The sequence below is a fragment of the Triturus cristatus genome, chromosome 12 (genome assembly GCF_964204655.1).
Source record: "Triturus cristatus chromosome 12, aTriCri1.1, whole genome shotgun sequence".
In the NCBI taxonomy this organism is placed as follows: domain Eukaryota; kingdom Metazoa; phylum Chordata; class Amphibia; order Caudata; family Salamandridae; genus Triturus; species Triturus cristatus.
In genome coordinates, this window is record NC_140595.1 from 94,180,323 (window position 1) to 94,186,593 (window position 6,271).

A 6,271-nucleotide genomic window follows, 5' to 3' on the forward strand; every position below is an offset into this window, starting at 1 on the left:
CAGAGATCCCCAGGTGGATCCTGAGGTAAGGCAGTCGGATCTCTTTTTAGGGTACACGCGGTGCAGTGTCCTCAAAAGGGTCAGGCTTCATTTGTTCCGGCTCGTGCCCGGGATCATTGTTGATTGTCATGGTGGCAGAAATTCAGATGTTTATCGCACTTCCTGTTGAAAGTGATGAGAGATTTTACAACTGCAGGTTGTTGGTGTGTTCTAAAGTTGGACATCACCTGTGTGCTGTTTTGAGAAACCTTGAATGTCAGTTTGAAACCTGGATTTTGACCTGGAAATCTTATTAGGTCAGTTGATATGATACAAAATTTCTTTTGAAGTAAGACATAATTCTAGTATGGCCCGATGTGAGTGTAGAGAGCTGTGAAGGAGAATTCGATGGTCACTGGAAGCTAGTTTAGCACCAGCAGGTAGAGTGTGGTATGATGGGTCTGGTGGCTCAGTGGACTAATTCGTCCACTGCAGGGACCTGTGTTCGACCTCATGGTCACAGGTTCAAATCCCGGCTGGTCCACCCAGCCTTTCATCCATCTGAGGTCGATAAAATGAGCACCATTGAGGCGTGTAATAATAAACATCTGTTTTTCAGCGCCAAGATGCCTACGGGTGAATGTGTGCTACAAATACATGTTATGTTATGATTTCACGTTTGCAGTTGCCAGAATGGCCTAGCAGTCAATTTTTCAATCTACTAGAGAAAAAAACCAAGAAAGACACCATTGGCGGAGTCAAGCTGTGACAGCCAAGGTACATGGTCACCTGTCACTGCTAAAGCTGTCCCTCGTGAAAGAGAAACCATTTCAACAGTCGGCGCTAGTAAAACCCAGAATTGATTTCCTGGTTTGTCTGTGGGTCTAGTGATGGCCCTAAATCCAGAGTGTCTGTGATTTCTAACATTGCTGGCGGGATAGGTGCCATCCCTGATTTTGGTGGTCGTAATACAAAAGTTAGGCTTAGGGCCAGCCACCACATTTCTGTGGATTTCTGTTTTTACAGCCTATGGGTTTAAGGCAGTTCAGGTGCATCCAGTTGTCACTGCCCAAAAGGCATCAATTATTTATTACCTAGTTTGGTTCTAGGATGATGCGGGTGATTGTGTTGGTTTAGTCTTGGCATGTGAGGACTGGATAAGCTTCGGGGAGGGGCTGTGGTTTGCACTGAATAGAAGAGTTGCTACCATGCAGCCCTGCGACAAACCAGATAAAATGTGTAAAGGAAATGAAATGAAAGGCAGAAGGGAGATGATCTGTTATTGTCCTGAGAGAAAGGGAAAAATACATGTCAAGGCCATTGACAGGGTTCCCATTAGATTCAGGCTGTGCAGTAGCGTGGCATTGTTTCAAGGGCGTGTAGAGTTTGAGAAGAATTAAAGCTAGAACCCTCTTCCCAATCCTTGATGTGATCACAAGTGGCTGTCACCAATAGCAAGGACAAAAGCCAGCTAGGGCCTCTGACTGGTGCCTAGACTCTCCTCGTAATATCAGAAGTGGATAAGCTGTAACTTGTGAGAGTGGAGAGTATGCGCCGAAGGTGTTAATGATGCTTCTAGGTGTGGTCGTTAGGCAGACAAATATGGTAGTGTGGTTGCGTTGAGGTATGAGGTGGAGCTTTAGCCGAAGATATTTTCTTGAATAATATTGAAAGTGAATACCAGGGTTGTTGTGACTAGGTAATACCCACTGGGACCAGTGTCAATTTACTGAATTTGTAGCTGTAATCTATCTTCACGGAAGGGATTCTGGCAGTAGATGGGAACGCGGATTGGAGGCTCTCTGCTTTTCCTCACTGATGCTCCCTTCATTCATACATGTTCCTAGCAGAGAATTCCACCCGAAAGATCTTTAACGTTCCCCCTCCCACACATCTTTTCCAAAAACCGGTCTGTAGCTTTCAAAGTTGCAGGGTCTTCAGTGAAGCCATGTCCCAGGTCTGAACAAAGCCTTGAACTTCAGAGTGCTGCATTAAGCTGTGAAAAGCTTCTGCACGTCAGTGGTCGAAGCAAAGTATCACAGTTATTAGGCGAGATATTATCAGATGTTCTGTAGCAGAAACCTGGAGGGATAGTGTGCCTAAGGGAGGAGTCTTTGGATAAAATAGCTATCCTCTGGGATTTTGTTAAAGTGCAGTTCTTGAGAGTAATCCTGTAGTCTGAAGGGATATCTTTGTGTAAAATGGGGCCATTCTTTAGCCTTGGCATCATGTCAATAAGTCCATGTTGTAGTCGATTCATTTGTGATTGTAACCGTGAGTTCTACTTCTTAATCTTGCATTAATGAGTGTGCATTTCAGGGAGTGATTGGCAGGCAACAGGAAAGTGGAAGTAGGAGGGGCCGATGTCTACACAGGAAGATGAGCGGGTGCTAAAGGGGAGGAGATGTGGAGAGTTGGAGATCATCTTGGAGAAGGAGTGAAGGAGAAGGATTAACCTGTTGAAATTCCAAGATGGTAACCGGGATCAAACTTGCCTCTGTAGAGACGCGGTGGTATGCGGTAGCTGCGAGGTAGTTCAAAGAGCACTAAGGTATTTTCATAGGATCTGGGACAAAGGGTGCTGGGCATTATTAAGAATCCCTGTGAATCAATAAAATAGAAGCGAGATGAGGTGACTTGGAGGTTGGATGGTAAAGCAGCAGAATGAATGCAGAAGAGAATTATTATTGAACTAACAGTCCGGAGCAGTCAAGAAGAAGCTGAAAATGTTTCAAGTTGGTTTCAAGAGGAAGTTGTGAATGTGGGTGGAAAAGATTGTGTACTGACTGGAGGCAAGCAGGATAATATGCATGCAAGGAGTGACCTGCGGATAAGGATGGAGATAGGAGTATAGAGTGAGAGGGAGAAATGAGTGGATTGACAGTAGAGAACTGTGCATCTAAGAACTAAAGGGCTAAGGTAGTACCAAGTGGGGTGGGACGGTTGTGGAGGAAAAGAAGTGTAAGGTAAGTGTCCCGAAGGTATAGAGGAATGAGCTGAATGCCTCTAATAGATGATGTTCTAGATAATGCTCCGCTGGTAGGCATAGGAAGGTTTGTAGCATGCAGGGCGGATCAGGAAGGTAAATGGGTGAACCTGGGGTGAGGAAGGTGGGAGAAATTGACAAAGGTGAAAGTGGTCGAAAAATGGGGTGCACTAAAGAACCAGTCTGTAAATTCTGGTATCATACAGGCACAGAAAGCTCAACATCCGGATTTATGACACCTCTGTGTCTTGACTAGGACCTACCCGCCCATCTGCAGCCAAGCCAAAAGAAGTGGGACATTGCTGACACAATCTGCTGTCTCTTGAGCAAGTAGGTTCCAGGGTTGGCGGTTCAGATGGGTACATTCTCCTGGGGACCTATCATCTCATGAATATCCTCCAGGTGCCAGACTAGATCCGGAAACTCCTTCCCCAGCAATAGCCCGTCAGTGTTGCGGGTAGTGCCATGCAGCTGCAGCCACAACTCCACCCTCTGGAAGGGACAACATCGAAGTATAGTAGGCACCGTTTGGGTGCTGGTATCCGTTCCTATATTTCCACACCATATTAATGTGGGTCCAGAGCTCTTTTCAGTGTTTCACCAACACAACCTAATTTTTGACTGACTAGCTCAAGGTTCTCCTGAGATTTCAGGATTTAAGACCCCTTTGAGATGCCACCTGAAAATGTCCCTGTCGGACCCACATGACATTTGAGTGTGGCATCTTGGCTGGGACCATGATTGCATTGCCTGCAACATGTATTTATGTATTATAGCCGAAGGCCAGCAAGAAGGGGGAGGCCAAGCAATGTTTGACCATGGCAAGCAGAGATATCCTGAAGTAGTGCTCTTCATGCAAGTCGCTTGAGAAGGCAGAATCTCTCAGAAGATCTTCGAACAAAAGATAGACATAGGGAAGGAGACGACTATCTCTTACGTACCAAAACGGTTCTGCTCTAAGGATCATTCAGAGTCCATATGCTGTTCCACAATGCCTGGCTCATTCTCGTCTCCTAGGCTGATTCTAACATTTAAAAAAAAACAAGGCATTCCTGACTTTAAAGGCCGAACTTCCACCGGTTGCAGCTCATTGGCTGGCTATGCTATATTTATTCAAGCTGCCTCCCAAGGACAAACTGGCCCACTTGTGCCACTTGGCCGTTCCACGCCTTATGTTTCAACATCTTATGACCCATCGCCCCACATACTCTAGCCTTGGTGCCATCCAAGAAGTCAAAGTCAGTGCCCTCCAAGGCTCTGTCCTCAATTTGCTAAACTTCAACTATGACGCCAAATAAGTTGCCTCTCTCGGAGTAACTCGCGGCACTGCACTTCGTGGGCTGAAATAATCTGAATGATAAAAGAAAATGTTAATGCATGGTTTGATGATGTACCTGTGGAGTAACGTCCTCTTAAACCCCCACATATTTTCCCAGATGGAGGATTTATTTAGGTCTGACTTGCAATGCCTGAAAAGGATTATGGCCGTAAAGAAGACGATGATTCCATCTAATAACATCCTGTTTGAGGCATATGAGCTGCAGATCACACACTAAGCATAGATCGCCATCTGGTGTTGGGCCCGGATGTTTACACTTGTTTTTGTCTTGGAAAAGTCTTTGGAAGTCACGAGATAGGTTACTCATCCTTTGGATGATAGTGCGCATGGGCATCGGCTCCATCTTCAGAGTGTTTTTTTCCGCCATCAGGCTCGGCTGTGTTTCTTGCGCTACAGTTCAGAACCGTCACCGATTCCACTCTCGACGCGCAATCCTTCACCCTTCTCCGGTATTGTTTTCGATCGCGATCCCTAGTCGTCGCGCATCTCTTCAACATCCAAGTCCTCGATTCCGGTCTTCGATGAATGCTTTCGGGCCTACCTGGGCCTTGGTATCTGGCTCATGGAAAGGACGCCATTCAAGAAATGTCCTCAATGTGGGTCGAAATTTCCCCACACCGATCTGCATGAGTTGTGCAACCTCTGATTGTCTCTGGAGCACGAGGCCAGAGACTGTGCGGCTTGTGCCTCTTTCCACTCCAAGAAGTCCATTCGAGATTCACCTTCGGGCCCAGGTGCACACCGAGAGACTGCTTCCCATGCCCCGCCCTCTGGCCCTGCACAGAAGCTTACTTAGCCTTCAGGCAACTTGGGCTCAAGTCAGTCTACCATCGGCACGGAGCGGTCACCGGCACCAAAAAAGAAACCGCCCTCCTCCTCCTTGCCGATCGCTGCCTCCACATCCAAGCACTCAGGACCGAAACCTACAGGTACTGTTCCATCGACTCCAAAAAAACACTCCGATCCGAGCAAAAAGCCGATCCCTAAAGCTTCCGATTCACACCCTTCGGAACCAAAAAAAGCCTCGGAACCGAAAAAACACCCGGTTCCACAAATGGCCACAGAGACTGTAAAACATCACAGTTCCAAGCCTAAGGACCACAAAACCGTTCCGGAGTCGGTGCCGCGCAAGTCTTCCGAACCGAAACGGTCAGTGCCAAAAGACCAGCCTCTATTGGAAGAGCTATTTAGACCAGACCATACACAGAAAACTCTTCTAAAAGACCCTAAAACTGGTCAGCTGACTTTGAGTACAAAGAAGAGACCATTGGATACGCCTGTACCGGCTCCACCACCTAAAAAAAGGGACATTGCCACATCTCCCCTCAGGGTCCCTTCTCCACCACCTCCTCCACCACCTCCTCCCCCACCTCCTCCCCACCACACCATTCTCCTACACCATCTCCTCCACCAATGGATGATGATGATGACACCTCTGATGACACAGGAGGGGGTGCGGATGATGAGCCACTAGGGGGGGTCCACCTTATTCCCCTGACCCCTGGGAAGATTACAGTACGCCAGATGTCCCTAATGTTCCACAGGATGACATCTACCCCTCCAGGCCTTCCCCTCCGGAGGACCCAATGGGTTTTCATCAGCTTCTCCACAGAGCAGCCCAATACCACGGGGTTGACTTACATACTGACCCTGTAGAAGACTATTTGATTATAGACACCTTTGATAACCCTCAAAGGTCCACCACTATTCTGCCCATGCTAAAAGGAGTTACCAAGCATGCACCTGAGGTATTTAAAGATCCTGTCAGGGCTAGGGTTATTAACCCCAGGATCGAGAAAAAATAGAAGGCTGCCCCAGCAGACCCAGCTTACATTAAGGGCCCCGTACCACTAGACTCCCTTGTAGTCTCCAAAGCTAGAAAGAGAGCCAACTCTCAGACATCAGGGGATGCTCCACCCCTGATAAAGAGTCCAAAGTCTTAGACGCCTCTGGCAAAAAGAACGCTT